Source organism: Eublepharis macularius, chromosome 17 (genome assembly GCF_028583425.1).
Source record: "Eublepharis macularius isolate TG4126 chromosome 17, MPM_Emac_v1.0, whole genome shotgun sequence".
Classification (NCBI taxonomy): Eukaryota; Metazoa; Chordata; class Lepidosauria; order Squamata; family Eublepharidae; genus Eublepharis; species Eublepharis macularius.
In genome coordinates this window covers 19,990,536-20,005,506 of record NC_072806.1, presented here as the reverse complement: position 1 = coordinate 20,005,506, position 14,971 = coordinate 19,990,536, and the positions used below count along the sequence as shown (strand labels likewise).

The window sequence follows — 14,971 nt, the reverse complement described above, 5'->3', positions numbered from 1 at the left end:
TCTGTTATCTGTGCCTCTTAATCTATTGTTACCCACCGCTCGCTGCCAAGGCAGGGCAGAATATAACTTCAAATTAATGGATAAATGAATATGCAAATGACTGTTTCCAACTGCTGCTGCTATTGCAGAAACAGCCCGCTCCCTTGCTGCCTGCTTGCTAAATAATACCACGTTTAATCTACTGGCCAGTCACCTTCCTTCTGGTTCTGGCACCACTGTTGGGTGTGTGTTGTTGCGATGTGTGTTGGGTTATTTCTGGTCCAGGTATATCCATGTGTGTAAAGTGCCGTCAAGTCACAACTGACTTATGGTGACCTCTGCTGGGCCTTTCAAAGCAAGTGAGAAGCAGAGGTGGGTTGCCATTGCCTTCCTCTGCAGAGTCTTCCTTGTTATTCTTCCATCCAAGTACTGACCCTGCTTAGCTTCCGAGATCTGATGCGATTGGACTATATCATGCTGCCTTCCCTCTTAGTCCAAGTATATATCGGGGGGGTGGGGGGTGGAATCAGATTAGTATTATTTGGATAAATTTGGGTGGTGGCAGTGGAATGTACTGTCAAGTCATCGCTGACTTATGGAGGCCCCCTGCTGGGGTTTTCAAGGCAAGAGACTTGCAGAGGTGGTTTGCGATTGCCTGCCTTTGCAACCTTGTTCTTTGGAAGTCTCCCATCCAATTACTAACCAAGGCCAACTGTGCTTAACAGCCAAGATCTGATAAGATCAGGCTTGCCTAGGCTATCCAGATCAGGGTATTTGGGCACCTGAAGTGATATTAAGGTTTTCAAGAATAGTGATAATTGGGCCTCCAAGATTTTGGATAATATTCAAGACCAGCATTTTAAGTGGTTTTTCGTCAGTTTTACAGGATTCCCAGGCGATAGGGCAGAGGGTGGGAGGCAGCTTTCCTAGGCAATGGGATTAGATGTTAGAGGGAGTGCTAGAACTGTCTGCCCAATCATAACCATTGAATTCTCTGGTTTGAGATTGGTTCTGTTGGGCTTGCAAAATGTCCCTTGCTTAAACGAGTTTGACTTGGATTCTCTGGTTTGACATTGGTTGTGTTGGGCTGGCCATGTTGGCCTGTGGTTCTGTTGAAATTCTCTGATTTGATGTTGGTTCTGTTGGGTTTGTTGGGTCTGTCTGCATTTGGAGGCTTTGGGCCAGTAATTGCTTTTGCGTGTTTGGCTTTTGGTTCCGTTTTTCAGGAGACAGCATGGCATTTCCCCCCCAAAGGAAATGACTTATTTTATTGCTTTAACAATGTAAAATGCATCATTTATAACTTACTAATTGTACAATGGGATTATGGAATTTAAAAGTATAAATGCTTTCATTTTCTACAAGCCAAAAGGCAAATATTATATACCCAATGTTAGAGAGCTGCAAAATGTTGGATCCTCCACTGCCTTAGCTCTTTTAATTTTTGCCCTTAGAGAAGGAGGCAGGGGATGAAATTAGAAAACAAATTTTGTATTAAGCAAAAGAAAGTATATTACTGGGACAGAAATAGTCTTGTATAGTCACAATAGGATTACCAGCATATCTGAATATCTCACGTTAAGGTTTATCATGTAAAAAATACTGGATTCTTTAATGATGTGTTATTCTCAAGAACAGTCTGGCACAGTAATTGTTGCCAAATTAATTGACATTTAAACCAACATATCCTTGAAAATATGTTGTGTGTCTCTCTGCAGTTATACATGGGAGTTCTCATTATCTAATGATGTTGACTCTCCTACGTAAACATTTTCATACTGCACATTTTGAATGAGTAAAACCTTGCTTTAGAAAGCTTTGCACTCGTTCCAAAAGGGGAAGGGGAGAGCATAGGAGGTGTTTTCAGCACTCCCCCAGATGTCCCAGTTCTTCCATTGGAAAAATCCTTAAGGGGCAAAAAACAGAGCCCCTCCCATTTCAAAATCCCCCTCCCCAGTCTTTACACTGGGTTCTGTAACCACTGTGCCACACTCGTTCTCCATCTTGGAAGAGCAAAACGTTCTGTTGCTATGGTTTTGTCTAAAGTGACTCCAGATGGACATTTAACACAAAAGAACTTTGATGGCTTTTTTTGCTTTAATGGCCATGGATGTTTCTTGAATGAACGCTTCCACCTGCAAAAGTGTGGGGGCGGGTTGAGAGGTAAAACGTGCTTTGAGCTGGTTGAAAGCAAGCCGCCCTCCCCGGACAACAGGGGGTCTTTAGTGATCTCCTGTGTGGATCCCCTGCCTTGGGCTTCATTTATACTGTGCCTATAAGCAACTGTTAGAGAAGTCTCCGGCACTCCTCTTCCAAGGGGAACAAAACCAGATAGCGCTGCCTCTGGAACTTCTTGCCACTTGAGGCAGGGGGTGGCGGAATCATACAATAATTACATCTGTGTCTTTGATTCATTCAGATGCTGCCCGGAACGGTGGAAAGGTGGGGTATGAGTACAAAATTTAAAAATATATACATACAATTCTGATTGGAATTTCTATAGATATATAAATATTAATTTGGTACCATTGAAATATGCATATTTCAGGGTATAGAATATGGCTCTCTTGAATGCAGAATGAAGAATTACACAGCTCAGAGCATACCTGGCTTTGCTCTCCGCATTGGCCTTCGGTCGACAAAACTGCACAGAGATTGTTTTCCTCTCTGCGTCTTTTATCTGTGTCCACCCTGGCTGTGTTGCTCCTGGTTGACCATGTTTTCTCTGCCCCAGAGAGAGACACAAAGCCAGTTAGCCAAGAAGGGTGTTGGCAAGGGACGCTGGGAGAAAGAAGTTATTTCATGGTCCAGCAGGCTTAGTCTGAGGCAGGAACCGGGGCCTGGTTTTCACCTGCCTGCAGTCCTTGCCTTTTGCCTTGGTCGTCATGGTGACTCCATTGGAGGTTCACAAATGGCCCGGAACCGGGAAGAGAAGCTGCCCTTTCTGCAAGTGTGGTTTGCTCCCGAGAGTCTCCCAGCAAGGCTGCGTTTACTAAACTGAAGTCTGCACTAATTTGCATTGGGGGTGGGCAGAACTTGGGAACTTATCAGAGAGCCAGTTTGGTGTAGTGGTTAAGAGCAGCAGGACTCTAATCTGGAGAACCGGGTTTGATTCCCCACTCCTTCACTTGAAGCCAGCTGGGTGACCTTGGGTCAGTCACAGCTTCTCAGAGCTCTCTCAGCCCCACCCACCTCACAGGGTGACTGTTGTGAGGTAAACTGCTCTGTAAACCAGTCTGAGTGTGGCATTAAGTTGTCCTGAAGGGTGGTATATAACTCAAATGTTGTTATTGTTGTTGTTATTATTATTAGGTGCAAAATGTCTTCATAGTCTGGCCTGAGGCTTCATAGTAAAAGGCTGGTTAAAGTGGTGTTTGAAGGCTAAGTGGAACCTTTACCTACAGAATAGTATATCTGAGTACTAGCCCAGAGGGGCCTAGCATAGAGGCAGAACATTGGTTTGGCATACAGAAGTTTCCCGGTTCAATCCCCGGTATCTCCAGTTAAAAGGATCGGGTTGCGGGTGATGTGAAGGATCTCCATCTGAGATTCGGCAGAGTTGCTGCCTGTCCGAGTAGACAATCCCGACCTTGATAAATCAACGGTTTGATTCGGTATAAAGCAGATGCATGTGTTCATGCTCAGGACCAATACGAGAGGAGGACTGTTGCATTCATGCCTTTCCTGTAGGCTACCTGAGGAGATCTGGCCAGCTGCTTTTGGGAACAGGTTGCTGAACTGGATAAACCTTTGGTCTGATCCAGCAAAGCGGTTCTTCTGTGCTTTCAAAAAGGGAGGGCACAGCAGAGCTTCTTTTCTTATACCACCTTTAAAAAAAATCTGTGAGGAAAATCACTATTCTTCTTGCTTCATGAAGAGCAAACTGAGGCTGGGTAACATGCCCATGGCTCCAGAGGGAATCTGAGGCAGAGACAGGGGGGCTTGAACTTGGGTCTCAAGCCTGGCTTCTGTGGTTTGTCAACAGGTGTTGCCTAGAGGTGACTCTACCAGGAGAATGTCTCCGACAGCTGATTCTGGGCATCCGTAAGGGCAGCATAGTGGACGGAAAGCAGTCCTCAGTCCGGAAATGTTTTGATGAGGGGCTCAGTGCCGAGCTGGTGAAATCTAAGTGCACACGATAACTTAATAAGATGTCAGCCTAGTCAATGGCATTGAATATTCCAAAAACGTTGCACTTATGAAATTGAAAACTAAGTGCCCAGTGCTTGTCAGTCAGCCCAACACTTTCGGCCTCATGCGCTGGAAGGCTGGAAAGCAAAAATACATTGATTTCTTTCTGAGGACTCGGGCCGAACATTTTCTGCATGTTTTTTTAAATGAGAGTAGAAAATTCGGTGAAGAGGCCTGGACTATCCTTGCAGGAGCCTTCCTATGCGGCTATGATCACAGTAGTCTACTGGGCCATTCTCCAGCATAAGCTGCACTGAAACCAATGGGAACAGCTGTGTTTTTTAATGAGGAAATAGGCAGGAGCCCACTGGAATATATGGCCTAGGCTCCCTTGCTTCCTTCAGCTAGCCTGTGCGAGTTGCATTGAAACCGAAAGGAACAGCTCGGCTTTTTCACGAGAGTGGAAAATTCGGCGAATGGGCCTGGGCTATTCCTGTGGGGGACCTCCTCTCTGGCTATGGTTGTGATTGTTCCTCAGCTGATCTCCTGCAAGGGTAGGATTGCCAGCCTCCAGGTGGTAGCTGGAGATCTCCTGGAATTACAGCTGGTCTCCTGGCAACAGAGATCAATTCCCCTGGAGAAAATTGCTGCTTTGAAGGGTAAGCACTATGGTATTATATCCTTCTGAGGCCCCTCCGCACCCCAGTCCCCGCTCTCTACAGGCTCCACCCCCAAATCTCCAGGAATTTCCCAGGCTGGACCTGGCAACCCTATGTACTAGCTGCTTTGAAACCAATGGGAGCAGCCACGCTGCATGTGATGGACCTTGCCCTGTGTTATGAGGCCCCCAAATGTCTTGTGGATTTGTTGCCCAGGATTATTAGCGCAGCTTGAGTCGGCAGAAACGAGGATGGGAGACAGTCCCTCTTTGATGGATGGGCCTCAGCAGCCGCTGGAGTGGAGCATCTGATTATCACAGTACTTTGCCTGTGTCACAAAGGGTCCCCTCATGCTGCCATTAGCCCTGCACGTAATGGGCTTATCGCTCAACCTTAAACACTCAACTGAAGCTGCTCCATCCATCCATGCAAATGCTAGGCCAGGAAAGACAAGCCCCTCGCTTGGTTATTTCTCCTGCCCCCAAATTGCCTTTTAGGCTCTGCTTGGCTACTTCTGAGCCGGTGTTTTTTAAAAAAAGATAGTGATGGAACAAAGGGCTGCTTTCCGTTCCCAAAGAGCGATTCTCAAGCAGCTGCTGTAATTGGGGGTCTCTCTCTCTTTCTCTCTTCTCTTCCCCCATTTCTATAACTACAGAGCAGACCTCACTGATTCTGGTCAAGAAAAGGAAACCTAAGACAGAGATGTGAGAGTGAAGCTCCGTGTGGCGGGAGGGAGACCACAGGTTGAAAGAAAGGCCCTTGAATCTCACCAGTGTGAGAAGAAAATGATTCTGGGTCTGGGAATAAGAGGTAAACAATTCACTAAACTGCCACAGTACAATAATCCTAATACCGGATTAGGCCTCTGGAGAAGGCCTTGTCGGAGAATCAGACTAGGACCGGCCTTCAAATCTCACTCTGTCATGAAGTTTGCTGTACTGGCCTCTGCCTCTCAGCCTAACCTATTTCACAGGGTTGTAAGGATAATGGAGAAAGGAGGTGTGTGCCACCTTCAGTGCTTTGGGAAAAGGGTGGGATAACAGTCTTTCTATATAAAAAGGAAGCCATAATGCTGACAATACACTTTTTTCCCAGGTGCACCTACACAGGAGCGCCAGGGTAAAAAGTGCGTCGTAGCCAATGTGGCCTCCAGAGGGAGCCGCCGCCTCAGGACGGCCACACAACCTGCCTGCCCCTCCACTTGGGAGCTGCGGTGGCGAGAAGCCCAGCGTTCCTGGGTTTTCTAGGGCCCATTTTTTTAAAAAAACAGGCTCTGTTGCCAATGTATTATAATAGAGGCATTTGTTCTCCCATTCCCCGTAAGATGGGAAGCCATACATGAATCCAGATCGGGAGTGAGTTTCTTGTCACCCAATGTGCCTGGTGAGGGGAGAGGTTCGGTCTGCCTGGCCTTTCTATATTAGCCCCTAAAAGCCTTTCCTGTGTCTTCTACCCCTATATATCATTAGACCAGACAGAGTAGTGTAGTCATTAAAGACAGGGGTGGGGGGATCTGGGGCCTTATCCTGACTCAGCCCTAAAGCTCCCAGTTGCTCTCATCTTGACCCACCTCACAGGATAAAATGGAGAAAGAGAGAACCATGTAAACCACCTCAAGCTCCTTGAAAGAAGAATAGGAGAAAGATGGAGGCTAGATGGTAAAAAAGAACCAACTTTCGTGACGTCTCACTGCCTAGTTGTCTACAAACGATCTGGCGACCAGATGAGTGCAATTGACTTGCCGTTTCCTGGTTTGCTGGGATTGCATTCACTGTGGGACAATTTGGGCACCTCATGCACCATTTACAATTTGTTACGTTTCCATTGTTTGTGCTGCTTTCGCTCCTGCTCATTCAGTCACACTCATGTGGGTGCGAGCAGAGACTTTACTGGATCGTGCTACAGTTCTCAGGCACCAGTGCAAGAATGCTCCAAGGATCTGCTATCCAATTTAGTGCACTCAGAGCCAAGCTACAAGAGAGGAATTACATGAGGAGGAGCACGTGAAGGGAGTCGCAATGTTAGCCGGGAAGCGGAGTTTTAAAAGAGATCGGAAGGCTTTGTCAATTTCCCCCCTCTACAGAGCCAGCAAACCTCAGAGGGTTTATTTCCTCTTTGCTTCTTAGAAGGGGAGGTGAAACTGACAGAGCCTTTGGGAGGCAAAGAGGAAATTAACAAACCCTCTGTGGATCTTCCCTGGCTCTGTAAAGAGGGGAAATTGACAAAGCCTTCCGATCTCTTTTAAAACTCAGCTTCCCGGCTAACATTTCAACTCCCTTCACTTGAGCGTCCTCGTGTAACCCGTCTCTTGTAGTTTAGCTCTCACGGATCCCACTCAGCTTTGAGAGTCAGGCAGGCAAAATGAGCAGGGCTTGAACCCTAGAAAGATGAGCCACACCCCCTCCCCAACACTCCAGCATGAGGGGACAGTTGAAAAAAGTTGTTGGGTTTTTCTGTCAAGTGGGTTTGGGTGGCGTTCAAAGGAGAGGAACACCCAGGGGAAAGTAGCATGAGAGCGTGCCTGCTCCAGGCATTTCCAACCAATTTAGAGCGATTTTGGGTGCTCAGTAAAAAGTGGATGTTTAAAAATCAAATAGCAATTTGAAGATAGCAGTGACCACATGTTCTGCTTGCATGCAGAAAGTCCCGGATTCAGACCCTAGCGTCTGCAAAAATAAGTATCTTGGGTACTGGACAAGACCTCTGCCTGAGAGCCTGAAGAGTTGGAGATGATTGAAGCCTTAGGCTGGAGGGACCCATTAGTACATAAGGCAGCTTCACATGTTCTTTAGAAGAGGAACCATGGCTCAGTAGTTGTACTTATACAAGGTCCCAGTTCTGCTTGGGCTGAAGAATTCCAAGAGGCAGTATTGTGCAGTGGTTAGAGTGTCAGCCTAGGCTCTGGGAGGGCCAGGTTCGACTCTTCGCTCTGCTGGATGACTCTGGCTGGTCACTCTCTCAGCCTAACCTACGTCACAGTGTTGTTGAGAGGCTAATATGGAGGAGAAGAGAACAACATTGCAATATTCTCCCATTTGGGAGAAAAGTGGGGATAGATAACTAAATACATTCATAACAATAGTTGAGCCCCTCGAGGACTGCTGCTACCCAGAGTAGATGGCGCTAGGTTGAATCATCCAGTGGTCTGACTTAATGTTGGGCAGATATTCAGATCTTAGCAAAATGTTTTCTTGCCATGTCTTCACCGGGGCCATATATCATGCTAATAAATTTCAAGAGTATTCACATGGTTTATTGAGAATTCCCGGACTCTCGCTGTGAAATAAACAGGTAGCGTCAAGGACTGCTTTCTCTTGAAGCTTTTAATTGAATTACTAGCGGGCTCCTGGGAATACTGCCGTGCTTGTAGACTGCAGGGTATTTAACAGGCTTGATTGAAGATGGGTTTGGGCACGGAGGAGCCGCTGCTGGCATGTTTCTTCCTGATGCCCTCTCGTGCCTTTTGCAAGAAGAGGCACATGAGTGAGATCTTGGATCCTGGGAGCAGGGAGCACGGCTGCAGAATCACAGGGCAATGGCTTGGGCTCAGACTGGAAGGATGCTGAGTCTCCAAGGGATTTGTGTATTTTATATCTGAAAGAATTGAACAACAACCTACCCTGCACAGAATCCAAATTTTATGCCAAATTTGGGGATTCATGGCCCACACAATTATTTTTATCTATGCACTGACGACAACTTTTATTTTCTGCTTGGCAATTTCAAACAAGGAATTCATCACATGGAGACTGGAGCAAGGGGCACACGTCGCTGTGATCTGACACATATATTTGAACATGTGAAACTGCCTTATAGGAAATCAGACCCCTGATCTTGGAAGCCAGTTTGGCGTAGTGGTTAAGAGCGGCAGGACTCTAATCTGGAGAGCTGGGTTTGGTTCCCCATTCCTCTGCTTGAAGCCAGCTGGGTGACCTTGGGTCAGTCACAGCTCTCTCAGAGCTCTCTCAGCCCCACCCACCTCACAGGGCAGTCATTGTGGGGATAATAATAACACACTTTTGTAAACCACTCTGAGAGGGTGTTAAGTTGTTCGGAAGAGTGCTATATAAATCAAATGTGGTTGTTGTTATTGGTCAGGGCTAGCCCAAGGGCTTGCTGCACGCTACATGGGACCTGTTCGAATGCACTCCTACCGTGGTGGCTGGCCAGTTCACCTGGTTGCATCCTAAGGCACTGACCAGATAGCAGACTTAGGGGTTAATTGCCCACCAATGCCATGGAAGAAAATGGGGGGAAATAGGGCAAACCCCAGAAGTGATGCCACTGCTGGACGATACTCTAGAAATCCCCATAATCCCTGTGGAAGAAACCATAGACATTTGGGTATCTGTAGAGCATCTCCAGAAGTAGCATCACTTTTGGGTTTCACCACAATTTCCCCTACTTACTCCCAGTTCACCGGCAGGCAAGGGAGCCTGGATCTGCCTGGCTCGCTGCTCCCCTGTGCCTGAGCTGCTAGCTGTGCTATCCCTCTGCTCTTTAGTGCCCTAGGCAATAGCCAAAGCCTTCCTAGCGGGCAGCCCCCCCTATTTTGGTGATGCCAGGGATTGAACCTGGGACGCTTTGCATACCAAGCAGATGCTCTGCCTCTGAGCCACATCCCCATTGTATTTGTGACATGGCAAAACTGGAGGACATTATGTGCCATATGAACATAAGACATGGCCCTTGACTGAAGCTGAACTGCTGGTCCAAGGACTCTAATAGACTCTGTAGTCTCTATTCTGATTGACAGCATCTCTCCAGAGATGGTGGTCAGAGAAAGGGCTTTCCGAATCCCTGCAAACTGGATTGAACATGGCGTGTTTTGCACGCAGAGCAGATGCTGTACCACTGAACTATGGCCCCTTCCATTAAGAAACTGCTTTGTACAGAGTCAGATTAGTGGCCCGTTCAGCTCTGTATTGTCTCTTCTGACTGACAGCAGCTCTCTAGAGTCTTGGGAAGAGAAAGGCCTTTCCTTCTATCTGTAACGTTGTCACTGGGAGGAATCAATCTGGGACCGTCGGCATACAAAGTAAATGCTCTGCCACTGAGCCACATACATGCCAGGTAGAATCCTGATCATCACAGAAATATTTGGATCCTTCTTTCTGATATAAAATACCTTCAAGGCAGCTTAAGTAATAAAACCACCATTCTGTATTTAATGGAAATAAGAATATGTTAAGACGGTGGCCGAGCAATTAAAGCCAATTAGAATATTTCTATGCTGCGTCTTCAGGGTCCTGCTCGATATAACTTACAATTAAAGACCACAAGTCCCTCTGTGAACCATGGCTGCAGGTAGAAGAAAATGGTGCTGAAATGGGTGGGAGAGAGAGAAACACACATGCCTTCCCATCCTCACAGAGTCCAAAAGCATATACACTATAGTCTTTTCCAGGGCTTTTTTCCTGGGAAAAGAGATAGTGGAACTCAAGACATCACTTTGGGTCACCTGGAACTAGGGGGGAGTTTTTTAAAGTTTAAATTGCCCTCGGTGAAAATGGTCACATGGCCGGTGACCCCGCCCCCTGATCTCCAGACAGAGGGGAGTTTAGATTGCCCTCCGTGCTGCTCCAGTGGCGCGGAGGGCAATTTAAACTCTCCTCTGTCTGGAGATCAGGGGGCGGGGCCACCAGCCATGTGACCATTTTTCAGAGGTGCCAGAACTCTGTTCCACCGTGTTCCCGCTGAAAAAAAGCCCTGGTCTTTTCCAAAAGATCACATGAAGCCAGCTTTAGGAAAGATCATAGCAAAGTGGGGGAAACCACAGAAACAGGATGGATAAAAGATGATGTTGTGTGAATGCCGCAAGGAAGCTAAATTGGAGCAAAACAGCTTGGAATCAGCCCTGTGATGGCTTCATGGATTGTTGCCCCTCCCCTGTTGATATCTCATAACCTGCATCTGCTCCTGCTGGCTTTGACCAGCATTGCTTTTTTTCCTGTATAGTTGTAGATCTGTTTTCTCTCGGAAGCGAAGACCGAGCCGGTAGGATGTAATGGGCAAAGGAATGACGTTTTTGTACTGTGAAATAATCCCTGGCAAGGACTGGCAGGAGGACGACCGTCTTGTGTTAGGAAATGTCTTTAAATTACAAAGTGAGCTTGAAGAAGGAATCCAGATTGGTCAATCTGAACTGTGAAATAAGGAGAATTTGCCATTCAAATAAAGGAGATTCGAATGAAGCTTGGAACATAAGAGCCGCCCTGCTAGATCGGACCAGTGGTTCATCTAGTCGAGCATCCCGTTTTGTAGGGTGGTCAACCACTTGCCCTGGAGGGTCCAACAAACAGAGCATGGGGTTTGAAGTCCTCCCCTGCTGTTGCCTCCTAACACTGGAATTCAAAGGTATACTGCCTCTGAATGTGGAGGTTCTCGTTACTCACCATGGCTAGTAGCCATTCATGGGCCTCCCCTCCATGGATCTGTCTAACCCTCTTTTCAACCAGATTAGGATGAGTGATGGAGGCAAAATTGCTGCCAAATGTACTCCCAGGAACATAATTCACAAACCAGCTACTTCCTAAAATAACATTATTATCTTTTCATCTATTTTGGCCTGAGATCCTCATGCAAAAGAGTCCATTCTTCCCCTGGTGACATGAACAGTTTCTCTCTCCCCAAGGCACTGTCAGCAGTCATACCCCTTCTCCTTACTGAAAGGGAAGATTATGAATACAAAATATCATAAGCCCCTTCCTCATGTGCCATAAGCACAAAATACTGCCTAGTCAGGCAGGACAGATGCCAACCCTGGTTAGAGTTGGAAAATTACCAGGAAGTGTGTCAGGCTGACTAGCTCTACACCCCGGAGAAGCTCTTAAGTAAAACAAAGAGAGCTTCCAGGAGTTCCTGCTTTATCTCATCAACACCCTTCCGTACCTTCCTCACCCACCTTTCCTGATCTGGGCTATTCAGGGAGCTGATAAGCTCTTCCCATCCGGCAGTCGCAGGACATCACACACCTTTTTTCACCCATAGTTCCTCCCAGATATGCACAATCAAACCTTTCCCGGTTCATTGTTTCACCTCCGGACAAGCCATCAAGTCATTGTTTTGGGAGCAGAAGATGTAATTCTGCCCCAGGATACAGTTTGTTCTATAATCAGGCTGCCCCCAGCCATATGCCATGTGTGTGTCTTGGGATCCTATGCACACCTTCAGATGCATGTCTGAGCCTCCTTCTACCTGCTGTGAAACACTCGTCACTTGAGCTGCGATGTCTATGGATGTCCCTCCCTCTCCTAGACTGACAAATATCGCCCTACCCTGAACCTCTCTCCCTTTTCCTCACTGACTTCCCAGCATGTATGCTGTGTGTGTTTTTATGTGTGTTTATCTTGCTGCTTCTTTAATAAAAAACGTTCCTGTTGAGTAGCCACTTGGTTCATTCAGAGAGTTCTCCAAGGGAACGATCCTGGTATACATTGGTGGAGACATCCTTAGTTACCTCCTCTTGCTGTGTCTCCTTGAGTGCTAATTCCCCCAACTCACAAGGAGACCCCTCCCCAATGAGTTAAATCTGGTCTGGATAGATAGGGCTAAAAACCTATTTCAATGTGTTTCTGCCCACCGGAGAGTCAGTGCGCAGATGGGGAGGTCAGGAGGTAATCCGGATTAAAAGGTCGGGAAAGTGGCAGATCACGGACGGCTTCCTGGGTGCGCAGCATGCAATAATGGGGTTGACGGGATCTTAGCTGACGGGGATGGGCAGGGAGGGGGAGGACACAGAGTCTCTTAAAACTGGCTAACTGGATTGACAGAACTTTTCGCGCCGGATGTGTTGTGAATTCAGAAGCGCCAGATCTCTCTGCAACTGGCTTTGGTCCCTGGCAAGGGGGATTTGCACAACCAGTTCTCATGCTTCTGGTGGAAGGAGTGGAAACATGCCCTGGGTGAGAGATGCAAGGATGTGCATATAGACATCTGCACATCCTTGCAGCATAAGAAGCAGATGTGATTCTTGCTGGAGATGGTGGAGGCTGGACTAGGGCTGGTCGGCCAAAGCATGGGGTTTTGATGCTGTCTGAAGCCGCATGCCCCCTCTCTGCATGCCCCCTTCCTGTAGGGCAAACTAGCAGAATAAATACATTTTTCTAGATAAAGCTTTTCCACTTGAATTATGCAGATTTTCTAATTCACTTTTGGGTACTGGGTCCAGATTTTGAACTTGCTTTAGTATGGTGTAAAAGCAGCCCAGCCCACTCACTGGAAAATACCCTTGTGCATTAGGGAATGTTAAGTGGAATGGCTGCGTTGCTCTGCTAAAAAAAAATCCCAATGCATTAAAACGTTACGTGCATTAAACCAAAATTACTTTCTAAGACAGGGAACCATGTTAAGCGAACTCAAGAAGCAGCCTTTCTTTCTTTCTTTCTTTCTTTCTTTCTTTCTTTCTTTCTTTCTTTCTTTCTTTCTTTCTTTCTTTCTTTCTCGATTAATTAATTAGATTAATTAATTACTTGATTAATAGCTTTGATTAATTAATTATTCTATTCTGCCCTCCCCGCGGAATGGTGTCAGGGCGGATGACACCATTTAAAACACAATACATAATTAAATACGGTTCCATAAAAACACATAGAAACATTATAAAATCATACAGTTTGATACAAAATTTACAACAGATAGCTTCCCCTGGTGGCGGCAGTCACTGCTTAGTTAATTATAAAAATGAACACAGGGTTGTGGATAGATCTGATAAAGAGGTTTAACTCATTCACCTCCTCTGCGGCCGGTGGAGGCCTGGCCCAGCCTTAACCATATGCCTTGAGGAACATCTCTGTCTTACTGGCCTGGCGGCAAGATAACCTGCTGGGCCCTGGTTTCAACAGGCAGAGAGTTCCACCAGATTGGAGCCCGAAAAGGTCCTGGCTCTGGTAGAGGCAAGGCAGGCCTCCCTGGGACCAGGGACCACCAATAGTTGTTTCTCCGTTGATCCAAGCATCCTCCAGGGTATATATAGGGAGAGGCGGTCCCGCAAATATGCTGGTCCCAGTCCGCATAGGGCTTTATAGGTTAATACCAAAACCTTGAACCTGATCTGGTACTCTGCTGGCAGCCAATTCTCAACATTGTTCTCTCTGACTGGCAGTGGCCTTCGAGGATCTCAGGCAGAAGTCTTTCCCATCACCGACTGCCTGGTCCTTTTAACTGGAGATGCCAAGGATTAAACCTGGGACCTTCTGCATGCCGAGCAGATGCTCTACCACTGAGTCATGGCCTCTCCATATAAGTAGGCATTGCTCACCAACCTTGATGATTCCAAGGAGAATACATTCTGATCACAAGCATATGTTCCTTCAGAATTGAATTGAAGTTGCGCCGTGTATTAGCTGAAAAGAGTATAGGGTATGTTAGAGGAATAGATTGTTCCTTCTCACAGGATCCTGCCATTGTTTGTCTGCACGAGGCACTGTTCTCGGTGTGCCTTCTCCATTGAAAGGAATGCATACAGTGTGCTTTATGATCAGCTTTCTGGAAAGTTGGGAAGCACTTCAAACTTTTCGTCCCTTCCTTTTCTCAAAGGAGGAAGCAAGTCTCCCTTTCAGGCCTTCTTGGAGCATGTGTGTATCAAATTAGGAGCTTCCAGACTGATTCATGCAGAGACTTAACAGTCCACTCTTGAGCATTCTTTGTTCTGCTGCATCTGTCTGTTGATAGAGATTGAATGCTCCAATCGGACCAGATGCTGAGATGGGGCCTGCCCCCTGCTGGGAACAGATTGAAACGCAGGCTTAAGGTCAACGTGGTCAGTCATGCAGAAGGGCAGCAGATACTCTCCTCGGTGGACAGATGCCTTGAGCTTGCACGAACCTTTAAGGAATTAACTTCTGGCACACCAGTGTGCCACAGCCACATGGTTTGAGAATTACTAGATTATGCATTTAGTCTGCCTGACAGGTGCATATGTCTTGTGGCTGCAGCAGCGCTGTGAACCTAGCCGTGCTTTGAATCCTCAGCAACATACGTCCCATTAATGATGTGCAGATTGCCCATCACCCTCTCCCTATAAAATGTGGATCCCGTTGGTCGTTGCCTTTGCTGCCGTGCAGCCCAGAGGGATGGAACAGAAGATCAAAGCCATGCCCAATAGAATTTGCTCCTGTTCTATGAGTAAAGCCCACAGGCCTTGGGAATAGGCCCGTTGCTCCATTGTTGCTGTTTACAGGAGGTGCCAGGTTCAACCCCAG

At 46.9% G+C, this 14,971-nt stretch overlaps 1 protein-coding gene and 1 non-coding gene across 2 annotated transcripts in view; one reads left to right on the top strand and one right to left on the bottom strand.

Moving 5' to 3' along the window:
• Nucleotides 1-14,971, top strand: part of TMEM132E (transmembrane protein 132E) — a 190,017-nt gene that overhangs the window by 115,243 nt on the left and 59,803 nt on the right. The gene's annotated exons all lie outside the window — the stretch shown is intronic.
• TRNAT-GGU (transfer RNA threonine (anticodon GGU)) lies at nt 9,323-9,394 on the bottom strand. The gene has a single exon. It is a non-coding gene; the product is annotated as a tRNA-Thr (tRNA).